Below are 16,361 nucleotides of genomic sequence, written 5' to 3'. Positions count from 1 at the left end.
CAGTAGCTCAGAAAGAATTAAGATACTATTCACTTCATGAGAAAGCCACATAAATAATAATGGGATCTTAATAGACTGAGAGGGTATTTTATATGTCCCCAGGAGCCATTTCACACAGTGATATATACACGATATATGTAAGCCAAATCCCACTTCAAAGAATAAAACAAGCTCAGCAATAGCACCCTCAAATGTGTGTTTTAATTTCAATTCTTTGTCAGAAGAAAGTTTTCTGAGCATTAAGGCAATGATAAATACTACTGCAAATAGACTTATAGGTTAAACTACAATAAGATTAAAAATTTCTATATGTCCAAAAACATAAAAGGTAAAAGGCAAAAAAAAAAGTAAGAAAAGTTTCACAGTATACAATAGATTCTTCTATGAAACAAGTTAAGAAAAACATAACCCAATAAAGTCAAATAAAATACACACATTAAGAAATACAAAGAGCCAATAAACATGAAAACATATCTCACAATCATCCAAAATCATAGAAACATAATTCAAAAGAATAACCAGATCCACAATTTCTACTATCAACGTAGTCACAATTTTTTAAACCACAATACCAAATGTTAATGAGAATCTTGCCCAATTAGTTGACACTGGGTATCAATTTGTGCATAAACTTTTCCCTGGAACAATTTAGCAACGAGCACTAGGAGTATGAAAATATTTACATGTCTGACCCAGTAATATCTGTGAAGTTATTATAAGGAAATGGTCAAAATTGCAAAGGTTAATGTATAATCATGTTCATTTCCTTTTTTTTTTTAAATGTGTATTTATTTTTGAGAAAGATAGAGAGAGAGACAGAGCATGAGGAGGGAAAGGGCAGTGAGAGAGAGGGAGACACAATCTGAAGGAAGCTCCAGGTTCTGAGCTACCAGCAGAGAGCGTGACAAGGGGCTCCAACCCCAGGAACCATGAGATCATGACCTGAGCCAAAGTTGGATGGTTAAACAACTAAGCCACCAGGCACTCCCATGTTCATTTCTATAAATGTAAAAAACAGGAAACAATCTAAAGTCTCTATCTATAGAAAAGAATAGGTGGCAGCCATTAAAAAATTGGTTAGTAAAAATATTAAATAAAATAATGTTTATGGTATGATGTTAAGTGGGAAATAAAGCTAAATATAAAAATAAATATTCACTTGAATTCTAAAACTGTATGTTTAAAATACCTAGGTATATTCACAGAAATAAAATTGGAAGGTTCAGAGTAGATTTCTCTGCATGGTGGAATTTTCTTTCATTTTCAATTTTTCCTGAAAAAATCTGTATTTCTTTATAAAAGTGTTATTTAAATGTAATATTAATAGGTATACTTTTGAATGCCATTTTATACACTACATTGTTCATACAACCATAACAAAATAATAATCTATCTTCCTCCCGCTACATTTCCAAAGTCACAAAACTGGTAAGTCCTATTCTCAGGATTTGAACCTAAGTGTCCTTGCTCCAAAGTTAGCACTATGGATATAAATATATGAAGTAAAGCACAGGAAAAGTTGCAAAGAAGAGCATCATCAATAATGAAAATTAAAATGTGTCAGTAATATGTGACATCTTAGATTAAAACAGGAAAACATACATTGGGAGATTTGAAAAATTGCCTCCTCTACTAATCCAAGGCATGCAATGACATATACACTGGTATTGGGAAAAATATATGATACAGATTGGAGATCAGAATAAAAATGGATAAATTAATTATTGAATAGATTGTGGGCACTTGGAGGTAGAGGAAGGAAGTCTGAAAAAAAATAACTAATCACAAACCAGAAGCCTGGAAAACTGTGGTATGCTTTGCTAAAAGCCAGTTGAAGGGTGATGACTATTGATGGGGGGAAAAAAGTTTTTACTATGTATATTATCACAACTTTAAACAGTACTTCTACTAATGGCTATTATTTATGAGTAATGACTACAGCCAAGCCTTATTTTAAAAGTGTTGTGTGCATTATCTTATTTAATACTAAAAAAAAAAAAAATCCCACAAAAAAACTCTGAGGTAAGTGCTATTATAATCCCCAGTTGACTTACTGACATTCACTTATCTGCATAATGATATATAGATAGCAGAAGTAGGCTTCCTTCCAAAGCCTGTGTTCTTAGCTGCTAGGCTAGTAATTTGAAATGGCTAATGGAGGAGAGATGAGAAAATAAATGCAGGAGAGAATTTTGTTCCCAATAAAATAAATTGCATCAACTGGGGGAATTCACTTGAAAACCTGAAGCAGGAAGAGGAGATTAAGAGGAAGACAAAGAAAAGGTTAGAAAAAAAGTTAGAAAAAAATTATCACATCAGATCATTGGTGGTATCAAAAAGTAAAAGATCAAGGAGGAGATGGAGAATATGGAAAATGGCAGTTCAGAGGGGAAGAAAAATGAACAATACACCAGTAAAAGAAAATGAACATTGGACTTAATGAAGAGCTTACTGTGACCTAGAATGGGTTCTTTGCTAGGATGTAAACTGTGGCCCAATTTGTATATAAAAATGGATGGACATTGTTGATCTCTCTTTTTTTTTTTAAGTTTTTTTTTTCAACATTTATTTATTTTTGGGACAGAGAGAGACAGAGCATGAATGGTGGAGGGGCAGAGAGAGAGGGAGACACAGAATCGGAAACAGGCTCCAGGCTCTGAGCCATCAGCCCAGAGCCTGACGCGGGGCTCGAACTCACGGACCGCGAGATCATGACCTGGCTGAAGTCGGACGCTTAACCGACTGCCCCACCCAGGCGCCCCTGTTGATCTCTCTTTTAATAGAGATCTAACACTGCATGTTTTGTACAGAAAAGTATAAATCATCTGTTTCAACTTGGACTCTAGTTTGTCTCACGGGCACAGATAAGAGAAAATATATAGAATAACTTATACATAGCCATAACCCCTACTGGAGAATTCAATTATTTTGTGGAAGGATATAGAAATGTCTGATGTCATCCATTACTCCTTTCGAGAGAATAAAAGAGCTAAGGGAAGTTTCCAAAAGTAGTTCTCAGCACACAGCTTTCCAATATATAGGATAAATATATTATCCCTAAATCATTACTCCAAATCATTCCTTAGTATGATGTTTACTCAACAAGAATCTTTGAGGCTACTTAGAACTGTGTTCAGTGTTGTGGAGTATACAAAAACATAGGTCATAGTCTTTTTCTGCAAAGTACTTCCTTGCCCAATTAGAAGACAAATCAGATATACGTAAATGGCTATGCGAATAAATAAATAAGACCGAGTGCCTGGATAACTGAGTAACCTTGGCCTGTATTGTTACTGGTATAACACTGAGCAAATTTTGTTATCAATACCAAAAATCACAGGAAGCTGAGGTATTCTATTTGAAGGGAAACTGCTATGCAATATAATTCATAGTAGGTTGTTGAAATATTAGGGTGGAAATAGTGGAATTTCAGAAAGCTTTAGGCAAATTACAGGTGTCCTCTAAATCTTAGTTTTCTCATCCAGGAAAATGAAAAAGTTATCATCAGGATTAAATAATTTCAGGCAATGGGAAAAATAAATGCACATACATTTATAAAACAAAGTCCGTGTAGTGCAAATAGATATGAAAAAGCAGCGCACATTTAAATATCAGATCCACAAGTAAAATCTGTACAAAGAAATAGATTTATACCAACTTCAAAGGTTCCAAAGGTCCCTTAGCTTTACCTCTTGCAAGGTGGGTGGATCTTTTTCCCCCCAGTTCTCCAATTGCTGCTATCTGTAAGTTACCATCCAAATACATTTACAACCCAAAAAGGAAGGCAGGGCATATAGAAACCATTATGCTCTGATGAGTTTAATAAAATATCTTGGATATGATATGTATTTATTTCATGTGTGTGTTACACTTCAGGTTGGTAAGGCTCATATGTACACTGTAAAGCTGAAAAATTCAGGGAAATAGCACACTCTAAGGATGTATTCAAAATAATATCTGGAAATACTGATCTTCAGACATGTTACAGAAACATCATTTCATGCAGGGTTTCCTCAGTCTGAGCACATCTTCTCAGGCTTTTCCCCCAGTGGAGAATTTGATTCCCTTTTGCCCCTCCCACTCAGTGCTTCCAGATTGCTTCAGAAGGCCCAGGCAGCCTGCTCAGCAGCAGGCAAAAGAGCTATATATAGCCCCACCTTGGAGATGTGCACGCAGAAGCACACATGCAAATGCCCATGCTGTATTTGGCATGAATAAACGAGAGAAGGTTGCAGCTTTCCTCTCTCCTTCTTCCCCATCACCCCAATTTTTCAATAATTTTCAAAGCAGGGTGTCATCGCTTCCCTAGAGTGATGCAGCCTCTAATTTCCCTGCGATTCTTCTGCCTACTGTTTCCAGCAATCCGACTCCGGCAGGAACCGGCATTGGGCCAACACCTACTACCCAGATGCGGTCATCCAGGGAGGCTGCCTTGCAGCCGCGGGGAGCCCATCCGGGTACAATTACTTGAGTCTCTGGAATCCCTGTGCATAAACCCATTTTTTAGAAACCAGGCTAGGAGGTGGGTCCCCATGGACATCGACAGACTAGAAGAGAGAGGCGAAGCTTTCCTGTCTCTCCCCTCCCTGGCCTGCAGTAAATAGGGGAGAAGGGCCCAGGTTTTCTCACTGGAGGCATAATTAATCGGTAAATGCCCTTAGAGTTGCGGGATTTCTTCCCCACCGCATCACTTCTTCACAGAGGAGCCGGGGAACAAACAAGTGCCTTCCTCCCCTCGGCGCAGTCATTCCCAGTTTTTGCAGGGATGTGCTAGTCTAGACGCAAGGGTCGAGAGGGAAAATGAGTGGGTGCGGACAGACGTGGGGAGAAGGAGAAGCCCTTCCTGGTTAGGAAGACCTGCGGGCTCCCGGCTGCTGACATCCAAACCCTCCCCTGCGGGTCGACATGGCTTTCCTAGGGCGCAACACCCGCCGCGGCGGCCAAAGCCTCCGGGAGGAAAGTTGACGAGACGCGGATGGGGGCTCGGTCCCCCCTCCCAGGGCACTGCCGCCCTGCCCCGCCCGTCACCGGGGCTCCCGCGCCCCTCCTTCCCAGCAGCACCCAGACGACCTCCATCCCGGTCCTTCCAGCCGTACTTCGCGACCAGAGCTGCGGCGACCACATCAATTTGGGGGTGACGAGGGCGGGGCAGAGCTGGGGGAAGGGGAAGGCAGGCAACAGTAGCACGAAAATACGCATTCTTTTTCCGAGCTGCAAAGAAGGAAAAGTCCTGCCTCCTACCTGTTCCGTGCTCCTGCTCGCCTCGGCGCCGCGCGGCTGGACCATAACCTACAGGTTTCCCACTTCCGCTGCAAACACCTGGGAGCGCATCTCCGCACCCGGCGCCCCTCCTAGCCTCGGCGGAGCCCTGCCTAGCTACTTGACAGCAGAAGCCGGGCCTTTTAGAGCGGTCATTGGGGCCGCGGGGAAAGTGGGGCGGGCCCCGGAGAGAAACCCGCGCCTCTCATTGGGCAGGCGGGATGCCACTCTCACCCCAGACCAGGGTTTGCTGCGGACTGAGGTAGCTGCTAAGCCCAACTGCAAAGGGTCTCTGCAGTCCCTGGAACCAAACCCTGCTGCCAAAGGATCAAGGACCCCTCAGAGGAGGGACACTGGTTTGATGGCTTGTCATCTGGGGCCCCAAGAGGGAGGGAAGGGCCAGGCAGCACCAGACACCCAGCACTTTCCAGAGCTTCCCTGAAGGGACCATCTGCTCTGGGAAATTTGACAGGAGAAAATATCAGGAGCAGTGCCTTGATAGGGAAGCACGAACTTCAGTTAAGAATGGAGAAAAATACAAGAAATACGTATATTGACGTGAAAAAAAACACAAGAAATAAAAAGACATGAGGGTTGTGTTTATTTATTTCAAGTTTCCTTTTTTTTTTTTTTTTCCTAAATGTAACCCGGTAGTTTTTCCTGTGGAATAAAGGTTGAACTGTTTCTTCTGTACTGCAGAGAGACTCCAAAATATTCCCTGGTGGGAACAGTGCTTTAAATGGGAAGACGCTGCAATAATAACCTCTCCAGAAAGACTAAAAGAGAGAAATTAAGGCCAAACTGCATAAGCAACTTGCTTTGGGCAATTCATTTGGTGGTGGAAGTCTTAAAATAATCACCACCAGACTGACTGATAATGGATCTGTTTCTCTTCTACTGATATTAGTCCCTCATTCCTTTTATGCTCAAACCCTGAGGCTGCAGAGGATGCTTAAGCCAACCCCAACATAGGTAATCCCAAACCTGCCTTTTAGATGAAGGGGAGCAAGGGTAAAACCATTTTGTTCCCATCTTTCATCTCTGCCATTTGGCCAGGTGGAATCAGTGAATCAACCCACAGAATTCTTAAGTGGGGAAAATGATAGAAGGAGTACCATAAAATTGGGGGAAGGGAGGTGTCTTGTTTTAGTGCCATATTAGAAAACAATCGTCTCACTTCCAGCCTACCTCCTTTTTGCAAATAGCCAAGTTCTTCATCCACCTAAATTAAGTAGCCGTCTTAACTTGTGCTGAGCATAACACAGCCCACTGGACAACTGTGCGAGAAGATAGCATTGTTATTAAATGCTAAATAAGTGTAGGCTCTTAGCTTAGTGCTTATGGTTGTTATTACCATTAGGGGAGACTCTTCATAAAATGTTCTCTTCATAAAACTGGATGATTCAAATTAATGTACTTGGAAGTGGGAAAGGACCCTAGAGATAATTTACAGAGAACAATAGATATGGCTTTTATGCTGGGAACTTAACTTACCACTGACTGGGAATAACTAAAAATGCAATGGGAAATTTCAAAACCTTTCAGCCATGTTTCCACATAATATGCCCATTAGTTTGTGTCTCCACCCCAGGGACCCACACCAATTGTTCCATTGAATTGGACCAATCATTCATTACTTAGTGCATTTACTGAGCACTTATTCTGTGCCACACCCTGTGTTAGGTGCCAGGGAACTAAAGAAAAATAATACATTGAACAGGAAGCAATAAAGATAGTAAAATATTGTAGTAAGGAATATGTAATTTCCTTTTTTAATATTTTTAAGTTAATTTATTTATTTTGAGGGAGACAGAGAGAGCGCGAGCAGGGAAAGGGCAGAGAGAGAGAGAGAGAGAAAGAGTCCCAAGCAGACTGCACAGGGTCAAGGCAGAGACTGAAGTGGGGCTGTAACTCACCGAACTGTGAGATCTTGACCTGAGCTGAAATCAAGAGTCTAACGCTTAACCAACTGAGCCACCCAGGTGCCCCAGGCATATGTATTTTCAGCACTAACTTCTTTCAATTCCTAAACCTAAATCATTTTGAGTAGCGATGAACTCTAGCAGACCTTCCCCTAAATTTAAGCAGGGAGGAGAAGGTGAAATATCAAGGAAAGAAACTGAACATTGGGTTTAGCACAAGAGTTGAAATTGGAAGTGAAAAGAATATTAAAGATCTCTGCTATCCTCATTCTTTCATTCCTTAATTCATTCCTTTCTTCAACAAATATTGCTATCACAAATATAGTGGTGAATAAGGTAGGCAAGCTCTCATGGAGCATATTTATTTTTTAAATATACAGTGTTACTCTGTATATTTACTGATATAATTACAGCTCTCTAGGTGTGCGTATGTGTGTGTGCACACACACAATTTGGGAACAGTATTAAAATAATTAAAATTTCTATCTGGGCATCAGGCACCTCTTATATTTTCAAATAAAACAAATTATCTCCAGGTTATTGCTTGTTATCTCAGAGAGCAACACCTCCCCCTCTGTTCCTGGAATAAGTATGTTCTTACGTATATGAATATATCAAAAGTATCTGCTACAGCACATTTTACATTTTTCAGATCACTTTCAGATAAACTCCGCCCCCCCCCCTTTTTTTTCTTAAGTAAGCAGAAGAATCATTATCAGCTCCACTTCACAACTCAGGAAATGAAAGTAGCCAAGGAAACGTATTCCTTTGAAAGTAAAGGTAATTAAAAAATAGTTAGGTATTTAATGCTTGGTATATAGGAGATAATATATACTTACAGATGAATATATGCTTTATAAAATGTGAGAGTTTAAAGAAGTTCAGAAACTATCAATTTCCACCATTAGTCTGTGAAGGAGACAATCAATTATTATAATTTGCTCAGGGTATTGTACCTACTCAGAAGCAAATGTGAGTCTAGAACCCAGATCTTAGAGCAACTCCTTCATTATTTTTACCAGCATAATGAACAATAACTTTCTCTGGTATATCTTCCACCAGAGTTCTTGCCCTTTTTCCTCCCCGAACCACCCATCCTTTTGAAATTTTCAAAAAATTCTGACCCAACATTGTACCCATCTTCCAGCATCTATAAAACTATATGAGAGCATGCCACTTTAAGTGGAAATTAAGCAGGACATAATAAGTAGCTAAGACTAAGTTTGCTTGTAAGTTTGGGGTCTGCCTCAGAAGACTGGGATCAGAATAATTGGGGCTGGCGTTCAGGTACAAAGAAAGCTGATGAAAATGGGTGGCTAACTAGGCAGATTGCCTCCAGCACATGCTGTCCCTAAAGTGAGGAAAAAGAGAACCGCAGAAACATCAGTCTGAATCCCCACTGACAGCCTGGGATAGAACCTATTTGCAAATCTCTATAAGAAACAGTAGGAACATTTTGCCTGGTTCTCTGGCTGGCTCTGATTCCCTAATCACTCGCAGAGTTCCACGGCACAATTTATTGGATATTACATTGCTAAACTTCCCTTGGCCCTGTTATTGAATTCTCCTGCCATCCATCCCCTCCTTCTTCCACCCGGCATTGGCCCTCTTTCTTGAAACATTCCAATTTCCTCCAACCAGTGATTAAATCTTGGTGAGAGGAAAGGAAACTATAGCAGCAGTACAGTGTTCCACAGCATGTATTCCTTTTCTTTCTCTTCTGCTCCACCCACCATTTCCTCACTCCGAAGCTTCCCAGAACAGTTGCTAGCATAGCCTGTTGTAGCAAAGAAGGGGGAGAATGAGAAAAAAAGGGGCTTTTCCAATAGAAATTTCAAACTAAACACAGCAGAAAGACAGCAGAGGCTCTGCCCACTAGTATGAACAGAGTCATGCTAAACCCAGTATGCAGCGTCTCAAAGAAGATCACATCAGCCCACTGACCTAGCTTTCACATAGCCAATAGGGAATGATTGCAAAGCGATGCACACACACGCGCAGCCACACACACACACACACACACACACACACACGCACGCACACTGTACCATGTGGCTGGCAGAAGAGGCTGAGAAGATAGTTTTCAAATACTGCATACTGGAAATACAGTCCACAGCAGCAGCTTGCTACTTAGCCCCCGGGCTACTGCAGTATTTTTGGAGATTAACAGTAAGATTAGAATTCCTTTTGTTTTGTCAATGACTGCTGTGCACCAAAAGGGCAGATTTATAGAAAGCCACATGCCGATATTTGCAAGGATATCTTCACACAGATTCCGTTGTTTCACAGGAGAATCCACTGTGTCTCCTTAAAATTGCCCCATTTGCATAATAGGAACCAATGTGTGATATAACAAAAAGGCATGTTACCCCTTAGTCAGCCAATATGTCCTCCAATTTATTTCACCTCCTGAAACTCATGGGGAAGGACGATGCTCAATTCAATTGTTAAATTGTAGCTTGGTCTCTGTTATTCACGGAGAGTAAGCAGTCAGTTATTATTAGTGAACTCCACTGTCAACCTTAATTAACATGTCCTTTCCCTTCTCTCCTAACAGCCACTAACACTGAAAATTTCATTTACTGAGTATGTCCTTGAAATGATGCATACCTTCACATCTGGAGTGGACATGGGATGAGACAACAGAAGACCTTTGTTCCACTCTGAACTAGAAAATAGCTGAGAGGGTAGGGACAGAATCCTCAGTTGCTATGCTATAATGTGTCACAGCAGAGTGATGCAAAACTATTTGCTAATAATATGGTATCAGCATCTTTATAAAAGGTCATCTACCCAAATATACCTCCTGTCCCCCAAAACAACCAAAAGAAGCAAGGGGAAAGATACAGAGGAAAGGATTTTCCACTTCACCAAAATTTTCAAATTTATTGGACTAAAGTTGTTCATAAAATCCTTTTTTTGTGTGTGTTTAATATATATTGGATCTGTATTTATAATCCAATTATCATTTTCTTTTTTTTCCAATTTTCATTTTCTATGTTGATAAATTATGCGGTTTTCCCCTTGTTAGTTTTCCAGTGTTTAGAAATATTGTTAATCATTTCAAATATTAATTTTGGATTTTTAATTTTTCTGTAATGTGTATATGTCTTCTATTTTATTGATTTCCACTCTTATCTCCATTATTTCCTTCCTCTTACTTAGTTTTGCTTTGTTCCTTGTCTCTATTCTTGAAGTGGGAATTGATGCCACTAATATTTCAGCATTTCATCTTTTTTTAATATCGCCTTTAAGGCTACACTGTTTTCTCTAAGCACTGCTTTAGTGTATCTAACAAGTTTTACTATGTCTTATCTTTATTATCAGTCAGTTTAAATAATTTCTGAACTCTGCTTTTCTTAGTCCAATGATAATTTAGAAGTACATCATTTAATTGATAGCCACTTAAGGTTTTCTACTTATCTTTCTGTTTCAAAATCTCAGTTTGATTTTTTCTTTGTCAGAAAAATACTCTAAAAAGATTTCAACTTTTAGTGATATGTTGAGGCTTTGTTTATAATGCCAATTTTTGCATCTTTGGTACATGTCCCCTGTACTCAGATTTTAAGCTGACTCCTAAACTATACATACACAGGACAGATTCCAAACAGTATAGATAAAGTTTAAAGAATTGTAGTAGGATGAACAATGACCCCTGACTCTCTGGAACCTGTGAATGTTACCTTATATGGCAAAGTCTCTGCAGAAGTGATTAAGGATCTTGAGATCCTGAGATTATCCTGGATTATCCAACCAGGTCCTAAATGCGATCACATGTATCCTTGTAAGAGGCAGACAAAGAGCGATTTTACTATACACAAAGCAGATGGTGATGTGAATGAAGACAGAGCCGAGAGAGATTTGAGGATGCTGGCCTTGAAAATTAGAGTGATGCAGCCATATGCCAAGGAACCCCCGCAGCCACCAGAATCTGGAGGAAGCAAGGAATGGATTCTCCCTAGAGCCACTGGAGGGAGTGTAGCCATGCTGGGCCACCTTGATTTTGGCCCAGTGATGCTAGTTTAGATATTTTGGATTCTACAGTGGTGAGAGAATATTATTTATTGTTTTAAGACCTTTTGTGGATTTAAGTGAGAGGATAAATGCAATTGTTTTGTTGTGGTGGTAATTGGTTACAGCAGCCACAGGAAACTAGGATGAGAATTTAGGAAAGATTTCAACTGCACAGAGGAGAGAGAATTCAGAATTGGAGGATATCCTAGCTAACTGCCTTATAAACAAACAAAGAGGGTGGCTCAGTGTGTTGAGCATCTGATTTGGCTCAGTTCATGATATCACAGTTCATGAGTCTGAGCCCCTCATCAGGCTCTCTGCTGTCCCTGCAAAGCCTGCTTCAGATCCTCTGTCCCCCACCCCTCTCTCTGTGCCTCCCCTGCTCATGCTGTCTCTCAAAAATAAATAAAACATAAACAAAAAAATGAAACATATTCATGCTCTTCAAAAAGACACAACAGAATCCAAAAATCACTAAATGTATAATCGCGGGGCACCTGGGTAGCCCAGTTGGTTAAGTATACGACGCAGGTCATGATCTCCAGGTTTCATGAGTTCAACCCCCGCGTCGTGCTCTGCACTGACAGTGTGGAGCCTACTTGGGATTCTCTCTCTCTCCCTCTCTCTCTGCCCCTCCCCCACTCGCACTGTCTCTGTCTCTCTCAAAATAAATAAATAAACATAAAAAATTGTTTAATGTCTCATCACAATTTCCAGGATATAATCTAAAATTACTATACCTACCTGCCTCCCCCTGCCACTGCCTGCCTCTCAAAAAGAAAAACAAAATCAAAAACAAAAACAAAAAAAAAACAAAAAAAAAGTGAGCTTCATACTTCAGAGTAAAGGCAGATATTACAGTTAGGAGACTAAGATTTTAAAACTGCTATTATAGTTATGCTCAAGGGCAAAAAGGAAAATTTGTCCATGATGGGTATTTTCCCAAATAAATTATATACACACAAATCTTCATCCTATAATGTTTCCTGGATGACTGAACACAATTTAATAAATCATACATGCTCATTATATAAATGTATGACAAACTAGAAGAGATAATAGTTGGAAAGAAATCTACCCAGAAATTAGCAAATTATTGTGTGATATTATTAATTTACTACTTAATTTCTGTTCTTCAATTATTCAAAATCGTATCAAACTCAAAATGTCCAAAACTGAAATAATTACCTTGTTATAAGTTACAAAGGAACATTATGAAAACAGAAACTTAATATATCTGAGAGAGAAAAAGGAAATAGAGATGATATCTAGGTATATTGTTACAGGAAGAATTGTCAGTATCTAGAACTGAAGACAATGTTCCTAGTTAGAAAAAAGTGTGAAAAATATAATGTAAAATAGCAAGGCATGCTCAATAATTGAGATTTGATTATGATTAAAGCATAAACATAAAGAAGACGAAAAACAGACTGGAAACTACATTGGCCTTGTTGCTATTCCTTATATGAGGTAAACTCTAATCATAGGGCTTTTATACTTGCTGGCCTCCCTTCCTGAAATATTCTTCCTCAATTCCAGCGTGAACTTTTTCAGATTTTTATTAAAATGTTATCTTCTCAATCAGCCTCCCTCTGATCATCTCACTTAAAATCAATATGCCCCACCTCAGAACTCCCATTTCCTTAACTTCCTCCATATTTCTCCATGATGCTTTTCATCAGCTACTGTGCTACATATTTTTTGTACTCATTTGATTTCTTGACTGTCTTATAGAATATGGCCACCTTATCTTCCCTTTAGAATTTAAGCTCCACTGTGGTTTAAACTGACTCTTTTGTTCACTTCTGTGTGCTTACTTATCATCACATGCCTGTCCATGGGGCATGATAGGTACTCGATAAATCTTTGTTGCCTGTGAAAAAGAACCCCCAGAAAGAGCACCCATAATGCCATGCTTTTTGCTTGACTCTGTCTTCACACTTGTTCTCTCAACCTGGGATCTATTCTTCCCTCCTCCCTACCTGCTTGCAGCCAGGTGAACTCTTGTTTATGCTCTAAAACACTGTTAGCTGGTATTTATTTTGTGAAACTCAAATTCTTCTCTTATAACAACATACAGTCACGGCCACTTCTGCACTTCTACACTTTACACATAAATTTATCATTCTATTACATTTTATTGTATGCATTTGTTGGTATATCTCTCTTCATTACAAATAAAAAGCAATGAAAAGAATATATCACTTTTTACCTTAATGGGGTATAAACTTGAAGCTTCATTATGAAGAAATATGGCAATTTGCTGATAAAAACATGGAAAATTATAAATCCATCTGGACAACTAGAGAATATGTAAAATTCAAATTTTGGGACTCTGAATTCTTGCTTGTTTCTGAAGAAAAGGGGTCAGAAATGCCATTCCATTAGTCCTGCCCTTCCCTTGGGTGTTCAGTAATAGTAGGAGGAACATGCAGCACAAACAGCACATAAGGAAAACAGAGTACAGTTTAAGAATGAAGTATTACCTACTGCCAATAAGTCTGAGCTTTCTGCTGCTATCCAATTATCAAATTGGAAGCACTACTTAAAAGAAAGTTTACTTTAACCTTTATGTGGACATAGTCATTCATTTTTCCAAAAATCTGTACCATTTGACATTGCAATAAAATTGGCTCAAAGCCTGAATTCCTCTCCAGCTGGTTGCCTACCTGAAGAAAGTTGATATATATTTTTTTAAATGTATATCAATCATGTATACATGACTAGGAACTGCTCACCCCCCCTTTCCAGTTGACCTGAATACCTGAATATTTTCTATGCTGTTACTGCTGTTTACAACTTTATTAGTCAATCTAGGTTAACTGGGTAGTTCTTTTTTTTTTATTTTTTTAATGTTTATTTATTTTTGACAGAGAGAGACATAGCATGAGTGGGGGAGGGGCAGAGAGAGAGGGAAACACAGACTCTGAAGCAGGCTCCAGGCCCTGAGCTGTCAGCAGCACAGAGCCCGACGCGGGGCTCGAACTCACAGACCGCAAGATCATGACCTGAGCCAAAGTCGGACGCTCAATGGACTGAGCCATCCAGGCGCCCCTAAGTGGGTAGTTCTTATACTCCCAAGAAGTCCTCTGTTGAGCAGCAAATTTCTAGAATGAACTCAAAGAAATAGGACATAGGGCAGGTTGTCTACAAAAGGAAAAAGAGTGGTTCATTTAGAGTGTAGGCTTGAAAATGATAGGAAAGCCTGGAGTTTTTCATGTGTTGCACAATTCTTTGGAGAGGATGCTTGCAGAGGTCAACAGAATTGAAAGGAAAATCCAAGGTTGTGGACACAGGATTACTCCATCCTGGGATGGCCTCTCACTCTGAGTCTCCTCCTGTCATAGTCCTCCCCACATTTAAAATTCCATAATGGCCTCGCATTGCAATTTTGAATGTCCAACTCTTTTTCCATTACAAATGGTCTGGCTCCTGCCTACCTGTCTGACTTCACCTCAAACCACTCAGCTCTTTGCTCACTATGCCCCAGCCCACATTGGCCTTGATTGACCTCGAATGCCAAACTCAGTGCTGTTCCTTTTTTCTAAAAGGTTCTTCTCTTGGTTCTTCTGTGGTGAGATTTCTATGATTTTTCAAGTCTCATCTTACCTGTTACTTCTCAGAGAAGACTTGGTGATGACGTGACTGGGCATGTTACAGCAGTAGCAACTGCCCCTGGGCCATCAGCTGAATCCTGACGACACGGTGAAATTCAACTGTAAATTTGAGCAGGTGCAACAGAAGAAAATGGAAACTTCCCACCGATCCCCTGTTTAGCTTTTTCTCATTCCTCCTTTCTCCTTCTGTGACCACGCTACAGTGTATCAGCAACAAATGCTGCAACATTAAATGCCAATTTGTTTAGATTCTTTTCCCAACATTCAATCAGATGATCAGCTCCAAAATGTAGAGGTCATCCTCCATTCTCCCCTTTTCCTCACTAACTGATTTAACTTATTTAATAACTTCTTTTTTAAAAAAAATGTTTATTTATTTTTGAGAGAATCCAAGTGGGAGAGGGGCAGAGTGAGAGGGGGACAGAGGATCCAAAGCAGGCTCTGCACTGACAGCGCATAGCCTGACACAAACTCAGGAATCATGAGATCATGATGTGAGCCGAAGTTTGACACTAAACCAACTGAGCCACCGAGTTGCCCCTCTATTGATTAGTATTCATTAACCATCCTCCCGATCATATTCTAATGTATCACAGTGCTGCCACTCTGACTAAAGCTACCATTCCCTTCTTCTACGACTAGTGCAGTAACCTGATCATTGGTCTCTCACCTTCCATTCCCAGCTATTTGTCAAATCATCCAGAGTAATCATTTAAAAACAGGAATCAGTTTAGATCACGTGCCCAAATGATACTTTACAGAGACCTTGCATTAGAGTTTGAATGTCCAACTTTCCCATTATAAACGGTCTGGTTCCTCCCTATTTCTCTGGTCTCATCTCAAACCAAACTCAGTTTGTTGTTCCTTTCTTTCTTTCTTTTCCACCCAGATTGCATCCTCTCCCTCTTACTCCCACGGAGGACAAGAACAATCATCAATGGCAATAGACGGTGGCAGGAACAACACCTACAGCCAACTTCATGCTCAGGAGAGAACACTGCACCCACCCCCCACCCCACCCCCCCCCATGGTTTCAGGCACTCTACATTCAGAGAAACTTCTCTAGTAACAAACTATAGAAATGATCCCTGCTTTTTTTCTAATACTCCTCTCCTGGTTCTCCATATGATTGGCTTTCTATGGTTTTTCAAGTCTAATCTTAAGTGTCACCTCTCACAAAAGACTCCTGTAACACTCCCAACATGTATCCCCTAATTCAGATTCTCTGTCATATCACACTATTATTTTTTCCTTCATAGCACTTCACTGTGAGAAATAATATTTGGTATTTAAATGTTTGTCTGTGTATCTTCTTTCTCTCCCTGTAGAATGTAGGCTCCATGAGGACAAGAACGTTGGCTGTCTTATTCACTACTATCTTCCCAGTGCTAGCATGGTCCATGGCACATGGTATGTGCTCAACAGATATTTTATACTAATTAATAAAAATTGTGACATGTGATTCTTTTTTTTAATATCCATGACAGGCCATATACATTTTTTAACATTTTATTTACTTTTGATAGACAGAGCATGAATGGGGGAGGGG

The 16,361-nt window shown here is 39.8% G+C and overlaps 1 protein-coding gene and 1 non-coding gene across 3 annotated transcripts in view; both read right to left on the bottom strand.

Moving 5' to 3' along the window:
- The window catches only part of CNTN1 (contactin 1), a 366,494-nt gene extending 361,123 nt beyond the window's left edge, over positions 1-5,371 (bottom strand). For both annotated transcript variants that reach the window (XM_047868302.1, XM_047868304.1), the window contains exon 1: positions 5,242-5,371. The gene's annotated coding sequence lies outside the window, so the exon portion shown is untranslated. The remainder of the gene's footprint in view (positions 1-5,241) is intronic.
- Positions 5,372-15,692: 10,321 nt separating this feature from the next.
- Positions 15,693-15,914, bottom strand: LOC125171351 (small nucleolar RNA U3). Its single transcript, XR_007154277.1, has one exon. It is a non-coding gene; the product is annotated as a small nucleolar RNA U3 (small nucleolar RNA).
- Between the last annotated feature and the right edge of the window lie 447 nt (positions 15,915-16,361).

This window comes from Prionailurus viverrinus, chromosome B4, assembly GCF_022837055.1.
Source record: "Prionailurus viverrinus isolate Anna chromosome B4, UM_Priviv_1.0, whole genome shotgun sequence".
In the NCBI taxonomy this organism is placed as follows: domain Eukaryota; kingdom Metazoa; phylum Chordata; class Mammalia; order Carnivora; family Felidae; genus Prionailurus; species Prionailurus viverrinus.
The sequence above is the reverse complement of the archived record's forward strand: the minus strand, read 5'-3'. Positions and strand labels throughout refer to the sequence as shown.